The sequence below is a fragment of the Sceloporus occidentalis genome, unplaced genomic scaffold (assembly GCF_023333645.1).
Source record: "Sceloporus occidentalis isolate IW3139 unplaced genomic scaffold, rSceOcc1.0.p SCAF_167, whole genome shotgun sequence".
Taxonomy (NCBI): Eukaryota; Metazoa; Chordata; class Lepidosauria; order Squamata; family Phrynosomatidae; genus Sceloporus; species Sceloporus occidentalis.
The window spans coordinates 361,826-382,530 of NW_028317147.1; positions in this window are offsets into that span (position 1 = coordinate 361,826).

Consider the following 20,705-nt stretch of genomic DNA (forward strand, 5'->3'; position numbering starts at 1 on the left):
AGAGTTTGGTGATGTCCAAGCTTTCCAGACTTCAAGTAGTCATTGCTTGCAAAGGATTCTTGACAAAAACATTTTTATTATTTCATGCAGGGACTGTTATCAATTATTTTATTATATTGTATATCTTGTAGTTGTGTATTCATGAATAGGGTTCAGTTGCATTATATACAAACTTAGCTTATTTTATAATAGAATAGTAGTAGATATATGGCATGGGAGCCTTGATCAGAGATGTTACTTTTCACTTTGAGAAAAAAATAAAGATAAGATATCTAAAGGCAAATGATATTATTATTTTATTCTAGATTAAAACAAAAATATAAATAAATCTGTATTGGACTCACATATTTTATAACTGTGTTAGTTTGCTTGACATTTTGTTTTTTATGTGCTGTGTGATTAAGCTGTCAATTGCCCACCAGTAGTAATTTTCATTGTAACCATCAAGACATGTTTTTGTAATAAACATAATACTGAATCCGTTCTGCGTTTGTCTTATTGATTATTTGAGAATTAAAATGAAAATATGTTAAAATAATAGACTGCTGAAACATATTTGCAATAGTGAAACTAGATGAGCCATACCCCTATGGACAAAGATTATGGTGCAACCCTAACAGAGTCAAAACTTGCAAAGGGCAAGAGGCACAGGTGTGAACTATCCCCAGCTCCACAAGGTAATCATCGTGCTTGATTTGCCCTGTGATGTCAGCATTGATTGGGATCTCTGACACTGCTGCACATACCAAGAGTGATAGCTACTGCCCTTACCCCTAAAGCTATATAATAATTTAAGAGGATTCCCTAGTGGTCTAGTAAGGAGGAGATCCATGGGGACATGGTAAAATAGCTTTTTCTGTTTTGTGACTCTGGGAGGAAAATGACTCCAAGCATTGAAATTTGATGTAATATTTGAACAATATCCATAGTGACTAAAACCAAGCAATGGAACATCATGTTTTTTTTTAGGGTGGGGACACTTACATTGAAACAATAAGTTATGAGAAAATATAATACATAATGTGTGTTTGGATAATCCAAAACTAGTAAACAGCCTAAAACAGATTGAAATCACTGAAATAACTTTCTATAGATAACAAAAAATATCTAGGTTCTAGGTTACAAAGACCATTGTAACTGTAAATCCAAATTCCAATGGAGATGGGGTTCCATTGATGGTCTTGTAAGGAAACTTCATCCAGATCCCAGAACAACATCCCTTCCTGTAAGAGAAAAATAAGAATATTTCCCCATGTTGTATGTTTCATTTTGGTATGGCGAGAAATTCAGGAAATTATTTAATAACCTTTCTTTACTAACTCACACAAACTGACTGCTACTCTTAGCCACTGATTATTGACCCATATTCTCTTGACCCATAAAACATTTCCTGATATTCACTGAAACATTCTATTCACATCATCTGTTGCAATGCCTTTCGTATTGAACAATCTCATGTATAAAGTCACCTTCTATAGCGTAATTGGCAAATTTAAATGTGGCCCGTATTGGTAATACAACATAAAAGGATAAAAGAGTGAACAGTCACATCTTAGAAAAAAACATAGTGGAACACATCCAAGCAAATCATCTGTATATTTGGTATATTTTTACTAAATCTTCTGTTTTTATGTTTTTACGCTCAAGTGAATCCCTCCCTGTGGACTGCACTGGAATCGTACTTCAATCCCATATAGAATGCTGTTCCTGGCTGGACTTAACTAAATGTGTAGTGAAGTCAAGGAGTTTTATTGATATAAATAGGCATGCCGATCTTTTAACTTACTGAAGAAATTGTACATAATATAAGATGCTTAAGGATTTTAAAAATTGAAAAACACCACTAGATTAATACAAATAATGTATCACTTTGCAGATAGACAATAACCGAAACATACTGAGAAAGCAACCCAGGAGTTTTTTTAAGGAAAATCACCAGATCTCAATTTGAGCACGCATTTCACTGAAGACAAAATGTAAGGCAGAAAGACCCACAAACACATCTTAAGGCAGATGCAGTAAAGGCCTGACAACGTGTTACAATGGTGGAAACTCAGAGATAATCCAAAACTAGTAAACAGCCTAAAACAGATTGAAATCGCTGAAATAACTTTCTATAGATAACAAAAAATATGTAGGTTCTAGGTTACAAAGACCATTGTAACTGTAAATCCAAATTCCAATGGAGATGGGGTTCCATTGATGGTCTTGTAAGGAAACTTCATCCAGATCCCAGAACAACATCCCTTCCTGTAAGAGAAAAATAAGAATATTTCCCCATGTTGTATGTTTCATTTTGGTATGGCGAGAAATTCAGGAAATTATTTAATAACCTTTCTTTACTAACTCACACAAACTGACTGCTACTCTTAGCCACTGATTATTGACCCATATTCTCTTGACCCATAAAACATTTCCTGATATTCACTGAAACATTCTATTCAGTCCTGGCTGGACTGGACTAAATGTGTAGTGAAGTCAAGGAGTTTTATTGATATTTGCCTCCCCTCTGCTCTTTGCACATTTCTCCTGCCTACATCTGAAAATCTGTTTGACACCCACCATACCTAAAGGATTTCCTGGAAATACATATACCAACCGCTGATATCTTTGAGCCTGGATCATATGGCTCATTAAAATGTGTTACTCTAAGAGAGATACAACAGTGATACCACCTGAATTTTACTAATGTTGCTTTTTATTTTTTGTTTCATATGTATCTTTGGAGAGTGATTAATCCTGGCGACGTATATATTGTTTGCTCTTACAGATAAGTGAATTTATTTTAGCGCACCCACACTGATGGTTTTTTTGTTGAAGTAGCATCCCTAGATCACAGAACAATAGCTATACAATTAATGATGGACACTTAAACTGAGTTAAAAGAAATATGGGATTTTGTTGCCAATTTGGTTTGAAGTAGTGGTGGTTGAAGCGATTTCCATGAAAGTGACTATTTTGTGAATGACAATTGTCCTTGTTTTTTTCCTTTCTTGTCTTTTCCTGTAAGTCCCGTGAGTACTGACTGTGCAATAATGCAGTTTGCAACAGCTCTGCTGTCAAATAGCAGAAAGGGCAAAAAATATTCTGCAATTTCTACAGAAAAGCATTTGGTTCTAAAATGTAAGCTGCAGTCAGAATATGAAATGTCAGTCAGACAGCCTAGGGGGATCTTCTTGTGAGGCAAACTCCCTCATAAGAAAATTGGTGATGTGGTGCATACATACTGTGAGTGATGATGATGTGAGGCTAGTGATAATGCTATGTTAATTTGAGCCCTATCTGCTTATTTATGGCCTATGTAAAATCTGCTTTATCTGTCTGCTGGAAATAATGGAGAGAAATAGTCATATTCTGGAAAGCAGTGAAGAAAGTGATAGAGCTCCTTTGTGGGGAGTTTTTCCCAACCTTTAAACTAGACAACTACTCATGTTAAGTGTGACTACATGATTACTAGACTTGTGCATTCGTCTTTGGGCGAACATGAAAACAAACACGAAGAGTGCGTTTTCATGTTCGTTCCGAATACGCGAAGAAGAGAAGACAGCGGCGGTAAAACGTAGACGAAGACACACACACAAAGAATCGTAATGATCATCTTCATCTACTAATCTCCCTGGTCCCTTCCCCATCTAGCCTACCTTATCTTTGAGGCATTGCAGGAGTTGTCGGAAGCGGAAATCCGCAGGTTCGCCATCAGGGGTTACAGGGCAGTGCGAGTGAGCCTATTGGTCGCCTGCAGGGACCTCCTCTGGCATCAACCAATTGGTTGATGCCAGAGGAAGACCCTGCAGGTGACCAATAGACTCACTATCATGGCCTTTTTAACTCCTGACAGCGAACCTACGGATTTCCGCTCCCGTTAACCTGCTTTCCATCTGCTTGAAATCCAAAGTTATTATGCAACTCAATGTATCTTACCATAAGGTGTGCCCCACCCATTATGTTTTTCTCAGTCTGCAGTCTATTGCTATGGTATGTCTCATTGCTATGTGTTTAGATTTCTTGTTTGGTTTGTTTAGTACCTCTGTAAGCAAGGTTTAGCATTAGGACCCACCATATATTGGAGTACTTTGGCATAGTGGTGGACTAAGCATACTATGGCCATAAGATGTGACAGAATCTCCAATAGTTATCATATAGTCTTAGGCTAGTTCCTGTATTTATGTGTGTCAGTTTGTCATGTAACCTGTGGGGTGTCCTGTCATGTCTTGTTCTGTCTTGAATCCCCGGTAGAGGGGTGTCCTGTCCTAAATCCCCGGTAGAGTGGTGTCCTGTCTTGTATCCCCGGTAGAGGGGTGTCCTGTCTTGTATCCCCGGTAGAGGGGTGTTCATGTCGGATCTTGACTATTCCTTGTCTTGTTCCCTGTATTATGTATGTCTTGTCTGGTTATGTTTCTTGCCTGGTCTCTCTGTTCCTTGCTATGTTTCTCCTGTACTCTGCTTAGCTTTCACACTCCCAGTCTGCAGCATCCCGCACATGAGTCTAGTGCTATGTCTCATGCCTGCTCCAGGGTGCCTGCAGGATATATCTTTGCTTCGTTCTGGACTACCTCCGCTGCTATATCAGGGCACTGGTATGTGGCTGCACAACCCTAGATGCTCACCACCCAGGTAAGTACAGTCGCCCTGCACCAGGCCCTGTCCTGTGACTCCGCTACTGCATACTCAACTCCTGAACTCCATCTTTGGGCACCCTGGGTCATTACAGTTGTCTGTATGGACCCAGTTCCTGACATATGGGCGCAGGTAAATAAACATGTCGGCGGTTCGCGGAGTGGAGTCTGCAGCATTTGAGCCATGCCAGAGGGCTACCTGTCATATGCGCCCCATCAAGGGGGTTACCTGTCATATGAGCCCATCCGGAGGGACTACCTGTTTTCATCCTGTACCTGTTCCGGTTCCTGATCCTGATCTTTTACTGTTCTGTTCCTGAGTTGTGGCCAGCGCCCCACAAGTGGACTCGCTGGTCGAGTGCCCTGCATCCAGACTCCCTGGTCAAATGCCCTGCATCCGGACTCCCTGGTCGAGTGCCCTGCATCCGGACTCCCTGGTCGAGTGCCCTGCATCCGGACTCCCTGGTCGAGTGCCCTGCATCCGGACTCCCTGGTCTAGTGTCCTGCATCTGGACTCCCTGGTCGAGTGTCCTGCATCCGGACTCCCTGGTCGAGTGCCCTGCTTCCGGACTCCCTGGTCGAGTGCCCTGCATCCGGACTCTCTGGTCGAGTGCCCTGCATCCGGACTCCCTGGTCGAGTGCCCTGCTTCCGGACTCCCTGGTCGAGTGCCCTGCATCTGGACTCTCTGGTCGAGTGCCCTGCATCCGGACTCCCTGGTCGAGTGCCCAGCAAGTGGGCAGCCTGTCGTGTGCCCTGCAAGTGTGCCCTACCTGTCATGTGCACCCCATCAAGAGGGCTACCTGTCGCGTGCGCCCCATCAAGAGGGCTACCTGTCGTGTGCGCCCCATCAAGAGGGCTACCTGTCGTGTGCGCCCCATCAAGAGGGCTACCTGATGTGTGCGCCCCATCAAGAGGGCTACCTGTCGTGTGCGCCCCATCAAGAGGGCTACCTGTCATGTGCCCCCCATATCTCTGTCTTGCTATAGTTTCTCTGTTTTGCTTCAATCCATTCCTGGATTTCCTTATGCTCTGTTCTGATCTTCCATTCCTTGCTTCCAGTTCTGCTCTTTGCTTCAGCTCTGTTTCCTTCATAAGGTGTGCCCCACCCGTTATGTTTGACTCAGTCTAAAGGTATGTCTCATTGCTATGTGTTTAGATTTCTTGTTTGATTTGTTTAGTACCTCTGTAAGCAGGGTTTAGCGTTAGGACCCACCGTATATTGGAGTACTTTGGCGTAGTGGTGGGTTAAGCATACTATGGCCATAAGATGTGACGGAATCTTCAATAGTTATCATATAGTCTTAGGCTAGTTCCTGTGTTTATGTATGTCAGTCTATGATGTAACCTGTGGGGTGTCCTGTCCTGTCTTGTGCTGTCTTGAATCCCCAGTAGAGGGGTGTCCTGTCTTGTATCCCCGGTAGAGGGGTGTCCTGTCATGTTCATGTCAGATCTTGAGTATTCCTTGTCTTGTTCCCTGTTGTGCCCTGTATTATGTATGTCTTGTTTGGTTATGTTTCTTGCCTGGTCTCCCTGTCCCTTGCTATGTTTCTCCTGTACTCTGCTTAGCTTCCATACTCACAGCCTGCAGCATCCCGCACATTTTTGCGGACGTACTCCAACAATCCAGGTGCAGAAACTCTTCTCTTTTTCTGAAAACCCATCCCCAATATTCTGGTCCCTTGGAGTACATCCACAAAAGGGTGGAGCCCCATTCCTCCAATCATAGGTGAAGGTGTATGGATTCTTCGTCTTTTTGTGGTAGTACATGGGTAACGAAACTGATACCAGGGAGAAGTGGACTAAGAAAGAAAACAGAAGATAGAAGACAGATGGACAAGAAGAGGCAAGAGGGACATGGAAGTGGTAGGGAGATATTGTATGAGAGAGTGTGAATAAAAGTGTGAATGAGTTTGATAGAGCATGAGAGAGTGTGAATGAGGGTGAGTGACAACAAATTTAGTTTACAAATGTAAAAAACCCTCCGAATTTCATCTAAACCAAAAGGGCAGGAATCAGATGGACCAAAAACGAAACAAAAAGATTGTCTAAGATGTTTTATTGGTCTATTACAGGGGTGTCCAAGTTTTTTCTGCAGTGGGCCACTTCATCAGGATTGTATACGTGCGCGGGCCGCACTCATTTTTCACTGTGAGAAAATATAGCCTTTAATAAAATATGCAGAGTAAAATAAAGTAAACGACACAAAACCTGGTTGGCTGGGCATGATAGGAGTGTGATTGCTGTCAACAAGCATATATAAATTAATGGTTATTATATTTTTTTGTCCAATTTTAGTGCGTTAACCACACTTGTTAAAAGTAACACCACAATTGGACAAAAAAAAAATCAACAATATGACTTGGCATGATAGGAGAGTGATTTCTAACAGCAAACACACTCTTTTTATACCAGGCAACCAGTAAATGCTAGAACCTAGGCAATCACACTCCTACCATCCCAAGTCAGCCAGTACATGGTGGTTGTAAGTGCAGACCCCATACTGCTGGCAGCATCAATACACAAGGGGGGCAGCTAGCCAGGTTTAAGCATGTACTGGCTGACCTCGCATGATAGGGGTGTGATTGCTAACAGCAAACACACTCTTTTTATACCCAGGCAACCAGTAAATGCTAGAACCTAGGCATGATTGGACTGTGACTGCTGTTAGCAGATTGCTGTTAGCTGTTAGCAATCACACTCCTATCATCCCAAGTCAGCCAGGACATGCTGGTACAGGGTGGCTGTAAGTGATGTGCAGACCCCATACTGTTGGCAGCATCAATACACAAGGGGGCAGCTAGCCAGGTTTCAGCATGTACTGGCTGACTTGGCATGATAGGAGTGTGATTGCTAACAGCAATCACAGTCCCATCATACCTAGATTCCAGCATTTACACATCCATGCTATCACACACACACAAATTAATTCATTCACAGATTCATTCCCTCAATCAGGCATACTCATTCAAACACCCACCCCCTTACCTGCACTACAGCTCTCGATGCCGCTCACAGACTTCAGCAGGGGGCGTGGCCTCCCGCTTCCTCTGTGCAGGACAATAAGACCTCCCACAAGTAAGCAGCAGGGCTCTTGTGATCCGGTCCCGCGGGCCGCATGTTAGACGCCCCTGGTCTATTAGGACAGCATTAGTAATGAGTTACAGTTTAATGTTTGTATCAATTTTCATTAAGAATACTGGATTCATTATAAGAGCACTGTTTACTGTTCTAGAGTTCAATATTAAAAATAATTTTTATTTATGCACATTGTTTCATTTTAGTAGAAGACTAATTTCACAACTCTTTACACCTACTTCTTAAATTTATACAGCTTGAAATCTTTTTTTGCAGACAGGCACAGTTTAAATCATTACGTTGTGTAATTATGTTTTGAAACCATGTATTTGCAATGTCTCTTTCTTTGGGAAGATGTATGTGTGGGTGTTATAATCATTTCATGGAATGGAGGAATAAAATTATACCTTTATTGGAACCTTAATGAATGTGTTGTCTGTTTGTACAATGTGGTAATGCCTCAAGCCGAAAAGCTTTAAAATAGATGCTAAAATATTACAAATCAAAGTGATTAAATGCAAAGCAGACAAAATGCATACCATATAATCTTTCATTTTCCCAGACGGCAGCAAGACTTTGCTTTTTTTTTTTATATATATTTTGTTAGTACATAACCATAGCTTAAGACGTTTACAGACTGTGCATATGTAACATTAAGAATGCTGGTTGTTTGTAAAATAATTCAGGAATCTTGTTATTAAATTAATCTCGGTTGTACTGATAGCGCTGCTTTCTTAGAAATAATCCCCCTAATAAAATAAGTCATATGATGTAATAATAATCGTTTAAGAATACATGGATATGGTGAGATAGATTTAGTCATCATTCTGCATATCAGTGTTAGAGTTACACTAATTTGTGGTTAATTCAGTTATTTTCCTTTTAAGCAGCATCTTGAAATTTGCATGTTTGATTGAATTTTATTTAACTGAAAATAACATTCCCTAAAATAATTGTGAAATATGTGTTTTGAACTTGAATTTATGTATTTAAATAATATAAATAGTATAAAAAATCAAAATGTTCAATAATATTCCCGGTGGGTTATATCGTTGGTTAAAGGCACTGTCCAGGGAGTAACGTTTCCAACAATTTACTAAGTAGAACAGTTCATGATAATACAATTATAATTAGTGTTTTTCCAAGCCAAGATGCTATTGACTCAACTAGCAATCTGCTTTAATAATGATAAAAAAAACAAGGGAAACAAATGATTCCCTATTGCTAAAATGCGATAAACATGAGACTTTGGTTTACAATAAATAGTATGTGAATGCAGAGTCGTAGCTAGCAAGAATGGAAAATTGTGCCCCCCAGCTTTTTTTTTATTTTTTTTTACAGAGGTTGCTTTATTTACACTGCCCTTAAACACTGCCTTTACACACACCTGTCCATAAACACACATACACATTGCCTTTACAGACACCTGCCCAGAAATACACATATACACATACACTGCCCTTACAAATGACTGCCCTTACACACACCTTCCCATTTATATGCATGTACACGTACACTGCTCTTACACACGACTGCCTTTACACACATACACACACACCAGCTTACAAACATACAAATACCTACACTGCCTTAGACACATACACACTGCCCATACACACACCAGCTTACAAACACATACATATATACACATACACTGCCTTTACACACACCTGTCCATAAACACACATACACGCTGCCTTTACACACACCTGCCCATTAATACGCATATACGCATGCACTGCCATTAAACATGACTGCCCTTACACACACCTGCCCATTAATATGCATATACACATACATTGCCCTTACACACAACTGTCTTTACACACATATAAACACACACCAGCTTACAAACATACAAATACCTACACTGCCCTTACACACACACCAGCTTACAAACACACACATATATACACACCCTTACACATGACTACCCTTACACACTGCCTTTACACACACCTGCCCATTAACACGTATATACACATACACTGCCCTCACACTCCTCTGCCTTTATACACACACACACATATAAATATATATATATATATATATATATAATATACACACACACACCAGTTTACAAACACACACATATACATAGCCCTTACACCATTTTCTCATGGTTTATCTGTGTAGTTTTTTGCAGCGATCTGCACCAATCCTCAAGGGTTATTATTGTTCCCAGGTCTTTTTCCCATGAAGTCTTTGCCGGGAAATCTTTTGGTTGTTTAGATAGTCTGATGACGTCGACCGATTTGGTTATAAGGAATTTTTTAGGATTGTTATTAAATATTTTGACTAATATACAAGACATTTTTGGGTTCTCTTTCCATAAATATTTATCTAAATAGGATTTAATCCTGAGGAATGTAAAGTGTTCTTTACATCACCGTCACAGGTGCCATAATCGGATCAAGGTCTCGAACCAGACACCATCGACTCCAGGCGTTCCAAACCTGGAGGTAAGATCTCCTGGTGCCCGGGGCCCAAGAGCCCCAGAGCAGGTCTCTAGCTGACTCCGATAAGCCCGGCTCATGCCAGGATCCCCGGAAACCGACCAAGCCACCAGCGTCAGACGATCCTGGAGGATGAGAGGATGAGGGTTCCCCTCCGGATCCCGAAGCAGATCCCAGGTCGAGGGAAGGATCAGGGGATCAGTGGACGACAGTTCCAGAAGCAACGGGAACCACGGCTGTGTCCTCCACAGGGGTGCTATCAAGAGGATTGAGACACCCCGACGACTGACGGAATGGAGAGTCCAGAGGATCATGTTGAATGGGGGAAAGGCATAAGCTCCCTGGAGTGGCCACAACTGCAGGACGGCATCCACCGCTGAGGACAGCGGATCTGGGAGCCAACTGAGAAACGCGTCGGTCTGACGATTCGACCTGGACGCGAACAGGTCCAGATGGAGAGGACCTCGACAAAGGTGGAGAGAGTGGAACACGCTCGGAAGAAGATGCCAGTCGCTCACGTCCCTCCAATGCCGGGAGAACCAATCTGCCACAAGATTTTCCTTGCTGGGCAGATACTCTGCCCGTATGGACAAATGATTGTCCAGGCAGTACTGGTAAAGCTCCTTGGTGAGCTCTGTGAGAAGCCTGGATATCGAGCCCACTAGCCTGTTGATGTAGCGGACGGCCATGCGCAACACCAGGGAACATGGTTGACGCCCTTCATGAAGCTGGGAACCGCGAACGACCCAGCGATGAGCTCCAGGCAATTGATATTCCAAGGACCCCCGGTAGCCACGTCCCCGCAAACTGCCCCCCAACCAGACAGACTTGCGTCGGAGTCTAAGACAAAATCTGGGCTTGACCCGAAAATGGCACGGCCGTTCCACGCGTCCATGTGGACCAACCACCAATGGAGTTCTAACCGGGCCTCGTCCGACAAGGAGATCATCGTGTCGTAGGAGGCCGACTCGCGAAGGTGCTTCGTCTTCAGACGCTGAACGGGCTCTGTAGTGGAGCGGGCCCGGGAATATGGCCTGAATGGATGCAGAGAGCAGGCCTATGACCCTAGCGAGGTTCCTGAGCGAGACCAAGCCACCGCGAAGGAGCCTGAGAATCTCCTTCTTGATGACCAAGACCTTGTCGCGGGGAAGCCTGAGGACCAATGCCACCGAATCCACAGAGAAACCGAGGAATTGAACGGTCTGCGTCGGGACCAAGACCGACTTGGCCTCGTTGATGACAAAACCCAAGTCCTGAAGCAGATGGACCACGAGGTAAGTATCGCGACGCAGGGACTCGACATCCTGAGCCATGAGGAGGATATCGTCCAAGTAAATGATGGAGCGAATACCGCGAGCCCGAAGGAACTCCATGACCAGCTTCAAGAGCTTGGTGAAGCACCATGGAGCGGAGCTAAGGCCGAAAGGGAGGCAGGTGAACTGCCAGAGGCGGCCTCGCCAGCGATTGCAGAAACCTCCGATCGTCGCGATGGACTGGGACGGTGAGGTAAGCGTCCTTGAGGTCGAGGCTAGAGAACCTATCGTTCTCCCTGAGAAGGTCACGGAGGAAATGTATACCCTCCATTTTGAAATGATGGTACACAACGTGACTGTTGAGAGCCCAGAGGTTGATGACGGGGCGGAACTCCCCCGATTTCTTGCGCACCAAGAAAATGTTGCTGATAAAACAAGGAGGGGAGTCCGCCCTTACTATGGCACCCTTCTCTAGGAGGGAAGAGAGTTCGGAATGGACCAGGGACGCGGCGGCGCGAGACAGCCTGGGGAGAGGAGGGGGAAAAGCTTGCCGAGGAACGGAAAGAAACTCTAGACGGAAACCCTCCACAGTTTGAAGGACCCAAGGGTCGGACGTAAGGCGAGACCAGATATGGAAAAAATGGGAGAGTCGACCCGCGACAGGAATGTGTGGGAGAATAGAAAACAGTCTTACCTGAGGCTGATCTTCCTCTGGTGGACGAATATCCTCTGCCCCTGGAGCCACCTCTGGAGAATGGAAGCCGGTACTAGGAGCGGTAGGCGGTGGAGGCGTCCAGCTTGAATAAAGCCGCCTTGCGTCGTTCGGAGGAGCTAGCGCAATTGGCGTTGCCCAGAAGACATAAGGCTCGCTGAGTCCAGTCACGAACCAACTGGGGATCCAGAGGAGAGCCGTCAGTTATGGCTTCGTCAGCCATTTGGAAGACCTGCATCAAAGGGCCCGAGACGTCCAAAAGTTTGTCTTGTGCCGAGCGCAAGCCCAGCTCAATGCCCTTACGAGGGTCTTTTCCGTTCTTAGTAAGGAAAGTTACGAAAGTCTGGTCGAACTCGGGGGTATTGAGGACCTTATCCCTGACGGTGGGTCGAGGGCACTCTGAGCGGAGCCGTTGACGTACGTCCTTGTCCAGAGGACGGCGGATCCAGAACCGCAAAAACTCACCAATGTGGGCCGAAGGAGTCCACTCTGAAGAACGAGGGTGGCGCAGGGCTCTGGGATCAAACAACGGAGTGCGGAGGTCATCCGTTACCTCGAACGGTTGGTCGGGAGCGCTGGACGGGTTGAGTGGAATCTTGGGAGCGAAGTCCTGTTCCCGGGTAGGGAAGGCTAGACTGGAAGAGCCAGCGCAGTACTCATCCAAAACCTCGTAGTCGGTGACGTCCTCAGTTGGGGACACCATGGGAAGGACCGAACTGCGGACCTTTTTTAATGGAGCTTTTCCTTTCACCGATGTGGAAGGCAATTCGCTCCAGGTGCGTTTCTGTGAAGCTGCCGTGCCTGCGGGGGAAGACGAACCGCCTGCGTCTGACTCCTCAACCCCGGTAGGAGAAGCGAGAGGTGGAGCTGGGCGTGCAGATTGGAGCTCCTTGAGCGCGGCAGGGAGCGACGCAGCCAGGGCGGAGCGGAGTCAAGCCTGAACGGCCGCCGGAAGTTGGTTTTGGAAATCTTCGGCCATTGCACTCCAAATGTGTCTATGGGAACACAAAAAACAAAAGGAGTGAGTAGGGGCAAGGTCCAGACACAGGCCAAAAGACTGGGGTTCACCCGTACGGTAAAATGCAATCCTATGGTAGGTGCAGTATCCCCAATAACGTGCCTAGAGGAGTGGGGTTCACCACGCCTGATGACTGCAGGGGGTCTACCCTAGCAGTGAGTAGAAGGGGTCACCCTAAGGGCAAATTTTGGTAAGGGGTTCACCCCAGAGGAAAACAAACAGACCGCCGTGCGGCAAATATACAGGAGCAGGCCTCCGCACGGACACGGAACCAACCACTGCGCGGGAAGTGACAGGCCGCGGGAAACAGCAGGGAGGCGCGCAGTAAGATGACCGGCCGCTGCCGGAAAGCGATAGGCCGCCGCGCGATAGGGAAACAAGCCGCAGCAAGGTGGAAGACCGCCGTGCGGCAGGCCGCCACACGTCAACGTGGCAGGGCGCCGCACATCAACGCGGCAGGCCACCGCACATCAACGCGGCAGGCCACCATACGGAAACACCGCGCGGGAAAGTGAAAATAGCCGCGCAGTTGGCGGGACCGAGAATAACCCTAGGGCGGAGAAAAAAACGCCGCCCCGGGTGTAGAGGGAACCTAGCCCATGTGGCCTGTAAGACAGGCCGACCCGAGGCCAGGGAGGAAAACGGAGTGACCGCACGCAGAGCCCCGCGTGGTCACAGGGAGAGGCAGCAAAGGGAGGTAGGAATAGGATAAACCTACCAACAGCTACAAAAGGTACTAAGGCAAATACAGTCACATAAATGAGAATAGATAAATCAAAATTATAAATAGTACCTATAGACAATAAATGAATATAATGGAATGTTCTCACCTGAAGGTTAAGCAGCAAGGAAAGAGGAGGAGTTTCTAGTTGTGCAGACTTTTATAGACTGTTCCTGTGTTCCTATTGGTTGTTTTATTGTTTCTCTGTTAACTGTTTTGCTGCTGGAGGTTAACAGTAAAGAAGGTTAATGCAAAATACGAAGCCTCCTGTCTTGCTATAAAATTACTTTTCACTGGATCAACAAGTTATAGCTAATAATGTCCTTGTAACCTGTTATATCCATGGATGTTCTTCTCTGCTCAAAATCATCCAGCCTACTTTTAAAAGGTATCAATTACATTTGATAGCATCATGCAGGGCCGGCAGACCAAAACTCAAAGCAGCTGCCCAACTGTGAAGTTCAAAGCAGTTGCCGTGCGGCTGTAAGACCGCCTCTGCCGGGCGCTTTAATTTCATGCATCTGCCGAGCTGTGATATCATCTTTATCCTGTACACATGGATAGTGTGATTTTGTCCATTCCCAGGTACTTATTTGGGCCTTTTAACACTTTTGATTTCTGGGATTTTAATAGTAATGTGGTATTCTGTTATCATAAGGAACAATTTAATGTAATTTTAAAAAGAATGATTTATAGCTATTTGGATGGTAAATAGTGTGGCTCAGAAAGGCGTGTGTAAGGGGTACAATACATGGGGCTGGTGTCCAAAAATTTACAGGGCTGCTTTTTATTCCAAGTCTGGCCCTGGATAGTATGATCTCAGTAGGAGGTTAAATCATTTTATCATCTTTATTGTTCTTACTATAAGGAATCTCTAACCGAACCCATTATGTGTTTGGCCATGTATTTGCTTTTCCTGTTTCCCCAATATGCCTTCAACTAAATGTATTTAGTGCATGATGGTGCTAGTAAACTTTAAGCATCAGTGTACATGGAAAATGAACTGGCCGTGTAGATCAGCTTGTATAACTTTTGTTGTAAGGTATTGGTATAGCTTTCAAGGTTCATGTGAATATAAATCTGCCTATAAATCTGCTTATTTAAACTGGACAACTAATGCAATGCTGTTTAGGATAATGGGATGCATGGGATAATAACACTTATAATACAGTTGTTAAGTCGAGCAGCAGGAAAATACTATACAAACAAGGTAATAAACCTGTTTTATTACATGCAAAATGTAAGTACAACTTTTGGCTCAATAACATACGGTAATTCATAATTCTACTGGATAAGAACATATATGTTTGATTTCCGGTGTCTTTGAAAGCATAGATTGGGGCCAATGATGAGTGGAATTATTATTAGGCGTGTTCACCTCCTATGGCACCTAGCTTGCTGCGAAGGTCTCATTTTAACATACATTTCTCACCAAAATTTGTCTCACCAAACTACAACCAAATGCTTAGTATGACATGTTATCGGTAAGTTACATTTTATTCCTTACTGGAGAGTTTACATGTGAAACCCATTTGGCGTCAAATTCCTTTTATACATGAATGCCTGAACATTTTCATGGTTGGAAAAGCCTGAATGGTAGAAGTGTATAGAATGTTTACTTATAATTTGCAATATTTAAAGAACTCACAATAGCATTCACTATAACAGCTTCATAACCAGTTGTGAAAATAGGCATCACATTCAATCATTATCCATATTTTGAATGAGTGCCTTAATACCTGAGCGTCTTAAGGAACTTTTCAAAGATTGTCTGCAGATATGGACAATGCACAAGTGGGAGGCCATATTGAACAAAGCAGCATAGATCTGATGCTGCAAATCATTGAACATACTAGAAGAAAACTGATGTATTTACAATCAGGACTATCTGCCTTGTAAGAAAAGTTTAAAGATGTTTCCAAAGAGATGCTGTAACTCAAAGAAAAATTCTCACAAATTCTGCATAATTTAAAAATGGATGTAATAACACAGAGTGAAAAAAAGTTCTTATATGTGCAAGTTCCAGCTGGCATTTCTTCATTTATTTTCACATCTAGTTATGAAGCTGTTACATTGAATTCTATTGTGAGTACTTCAGTGATTGCTTTGTTTATATATTCTTACAAACCAGTAGATACATGTGCATCATACTTTAACCTGGCTACTCAGTTGGTTTCAAACTCTTGCTTAGTAGAGTATTTATATTGTTTTTCATACAAGTGTTGCTCCGCCTCTACTAGAGATTACTATTCCTAATTCACACTATGGTATTTTTATGTATACTATGAACAAATACATTTTTAAATAACAACATATCTGAAGTGAGTGAGCATACTAAACCTATTGTCTATAATGGAATATAAAATGTATATATCACCAAAAATAAACTCAATACTGGTTAAAACTAAAAAAACAGTGAAAAATATTTTAATAAATTGATCAATAAAAATAATAATATAACTAGTATTCAGGCCTACAGAAAGCAGTATGTGAGTCTGTTTCCCTTTACTTACAAAAGTGCATATGATTTGTTGAAATCCCTCATTGGTGGACAGACTGGGGCAAAGCTTCCAGTGTCTCCTGGTGTCCAGGAGATGTTTTAGTGATATTACAGGAAAAGAAAACTGTCACAAAAATGGTAGACAAAACCAATCTAAGAATACAAGAAACTCCCCAAACATTCCATCATCCCATCTGAAGATTACGTCTCTAAGATACTGAAAGCATATGTGCCTCAACATTTTTTGGGTGATTTTTTCATGCAGTACTAATTTTCATGCAGGTGGTGCTACCATATAAGTATATTAAACAGCTGCTTTATTTACATCTTGTCAATAATTATTAAAAGCCATTACAGAAATGGAGGAAGCGTATAGTGTGAAGTCAACATGGCAGTGACAACTGTCAGCTTGTTTGAGCTCATTAATTTCCCTTTGAAATTATAAAAAATATTTGTTTTCAGCAGCTCTTTACTTAGCATTATTTTTTTTTTAATTAAAACCTCACCTCATCATCAGTAATTAAACAAAGTCATAATTGTAAAGCATGTTCATGTTTTTAATTTCAAGGAATCTTCCAGATTTCATTTTGCTTTTAAATATGCAGCATCAGAATCTAGAGATTTCAGGTACATTCATTATCCGCATACTTACAGTTACAAAATACGTGATTAAGTAATGCTTCTGTTATTTGCAGAAGTTAAGTACACAAAGCACAATATATAGGAACCTTTTCTGCCTCGAAAGCAAAGCAGCAAAAGGTATTCTATTTTCTGTGTACTCACAACCAGAGCCGTAGCTAGTTCCTTATTTTATTTACACTGTCCTTACACACACATTTACACAAATACACTGCCTTTACACAGACATCTGCCCATTAACACGCATATATGCATATACTGACTGCCCTTACACACAACTGCCCATAAACAAACATATACACATACACTGCCCTTACACTCGACTGCCCTTACACACTGCCTTTACACACACCTGCCCATTAACACGCATATACACATACACTGCCCTTAAACCACCCAGCCTTTACACACACACACTGGCCTACAAACATACAAATACCTACACTGTTTTTACACACAAACTGCGCATACACACTTCCTTTGCACACATACATGCCCATAAGCATTCATATGCACACACACTGCCCTCACACTCCCCTGCCTTTACACACACACACTAGCTTACAAACACTGCTCATACACACACTATCCATACACACACGCTAGGGTGACCACATTTTATTTCTGCCATTGAGGGAAGCGCATGAAATAAACCCAGCTTTGCAGGTATAGATCAATTGAAATTCAAATAAAAACTTAGCATTAAAGGTATAGATAAACCCCATAAATTATAGGTATAGCTCACAGGTTGCACACCCCAAAGGCAAGCCCTTACACAAATAGGGCTTGCCATTGTTGTCCCCAAACATCCCATCATAAGTTAACTTTGTCCCCCAAACAGCTCGCCCTGTGCCACCTTAATCCCCAAAGTTCAAACATCCTGCTTGTGTGATCTTTGCCTTTCTACAAATCTATTATACATTTATGATACATACAAACACTTTTACAGTCATTCTCAAATTCACACTTTCATTCACATAATTTATTCACACAATAATTTATTCTTCTACTCATTCACACTATTCATCCACACATTAATTCCTTCGCTCACTCATTCTCACTCTTTCTTTATTTCAGTATTCTTACTAACCCCTTTCTCTCTATCTACCTCTCCTCCCTTTTATCACTATCTACCCCCTCTCCCCCTTCTATCTATCTATCTATCTATCTATCTACACATATACACAGTCCTTACAACCCTTTCTTCCCATCTCTTACATTTCTTATCTTCCATCATCTTTAATCATCCTGCATACATCATCTTCTTTCTTCCATGCTGTCATGGGAGCGTGAGGTAATATCCCAGAGCTCTGCATCATTTGCCGGCGCATAGTGGTTAGGGAGAACGGAAGCCGAGGTCTGAATTGACAGACCTCGCATTCCCTAATCTTGGGCCGGTTAGAGGGGGATTGTGATCTCCCCAACCAGCCCTGCTCATAGGACACCTCATACCCAGACCAGTGCAATGCCCACAGGGGTGCCTAATGAGCAGGGCTGGTTGAGGACAGCACAATCGTGCAGCTGCCTCCAGGGGAGGTGGCCTCTCTGATCTCACCTCCCCTATATAGACGCTGGCAGCAATGTAATTCACCACGGGGCCCCTAGAAAGCTGGGCCCCTGGGCAACTGCCCAGAATGCCCATGCATTTAGATGGATTCCTTAATGTTTGGCTGTTTAGGGAGATCCGTGAGGCTGCAGCTGCTGATTGGGTGGCTGTGCGCCCCCTCGCAGCTGCGGCCTACGGCCCTGCTCACAACTAAAATTTTTTGTTATTATTTAGGTATGTACAGAAACGATAAAATTCTGTGAGAGCTACGTAAACAAAAAGCTCATTCTGGGACGATGTGATCTTATCACTAAAGCACTGAATGGCATGTTCTTCTTTATTGCAAACTCTGCACCAGAACAGCTTTTTTATACATAACCCTCAATAACCCAACTCTGAACTCAGGATAGTAAATGTATTTTACATACTCTGCAACACTTTTATAATTTTTTTTATATAATTTCAAATGATAGGCTTGATGATATAACCAACAATAACCAATTGTCTGATACAGTCCTAGTATCAAAAATGATGCAGTCGTTAACATTAATTAGGTAAACAACAAACTGATACCTATTTCCATGACAATAAATGAAATCCAATTAGTTAATGTAAAAACGATGGACATTTCATAACGATACGACACAGGTCTCTTAAGCAAATATATAAATATAACACTTTACAAATTTTTTTTACAGTGTGATTGAACTATTGTGGGGGTTTTCTTGTGAAATAGAGTGAGACTGGCTGAGTGTGATTGTCTAGCAGAAAAGTTTAAGTCATGGCAGGAAAGCAACTACGGAGTGGTAGGGAGGACGAGCAGAAAAGGCCCATGGGACTGGGGAGGCCCTGTTTAGGTACCTAATGGAAGAGGAAGACCCAGAGGGAGGCCTACCCAGGAATGGGTGAAAGGACCCAAGCTGTGCTAGGCACACAAAAAGCCGAGGGTGGAGATTCTAAATGCAACAGGTGGTAGAGCAGGTAGGTTTTTAGGTCCCTGCTGGAGAGAAGGAGGGTGATGCTGATAACAGGCTAAGCTGAAATTAGTTCTCTCATGTTCAGGAGCTGACTTTCTTTGCAAACATTCTCAAATATGAATGCATCATTTTCAGGGGCGAAAAAAGGCTAGGGTACAGCTGCATAGAAGAGATGGACAAAGCAGGAGTTTAAGGATGCCTCAGAAAAAAACTCCACATAGAGCCACCACAAGAGGAACATTAAACGAATTGTATTGTTTTTACCTCCTACAATACATAACAGTAAGCTTAACAGTATCTCCATTTAAAAAAATAAATAAATAATAAATAAAAAAATAATAATAATAATAATAAAAAAAAATATATATATATATAAAAAAATTATGCTTTCTATAACATTTCTAATTGCACAAACAACTGGGAGAAAAAAAATTACATTATGTAAATCCTACCCCGAGGTTTAGTCGAGTGACTCCACATATTGTCACTGAACAAAGCAACCATAATTTTGTAAATTAGAATTCCCTAGCAGGTGCCATTATACAGGCAATTCTGTCATTTTAACTGAAAGCTGATAATTAGATGTCTTCCTTTTAATGACTAAGTATCTATGCCAAGACTAAATTATATATATGTACAATGAATGGTGGAATAAGTGCCTATAATATTTGTAATGTAAAGCTACCTTTGATGAGTAATATTGTGCTGGATTCAGTGCTGGAGAATAAGAAATCTCCCATAGACTTCAATGATAAAATGTGTTCAAAATATGATGCTTATTATCTCAGTTAATAAATCTGGGTCAAATTGTTATTATCTCATATTTCCCCATACGATTCAATTGCTTGTGACAGATTTCTTTCCAACATTAAATGATGCCCATTGTTTCTTAGTTTGTTGGTTAAATAAATCTAATAAAAAATACATATTTAAACATATTAAGCATAACCTATTGCTTAACTCTAAAATCTCAATGGGAAATTTTCATGTTTAATAAATAATTTGGATATTTATAATATTAGGTATGGTAAGGGTGAACCTCTAAATTATATTTGGTAGAAAATTTAAATACACATTTAATATACTTTACCCTTTCCATTCCAAGTATTTTAGTACTATTTTGTGATATGTTGGTATAATCAAGATTCTCCCTTTCTGTATTTGATATACCCACACGAATTACACATCCTT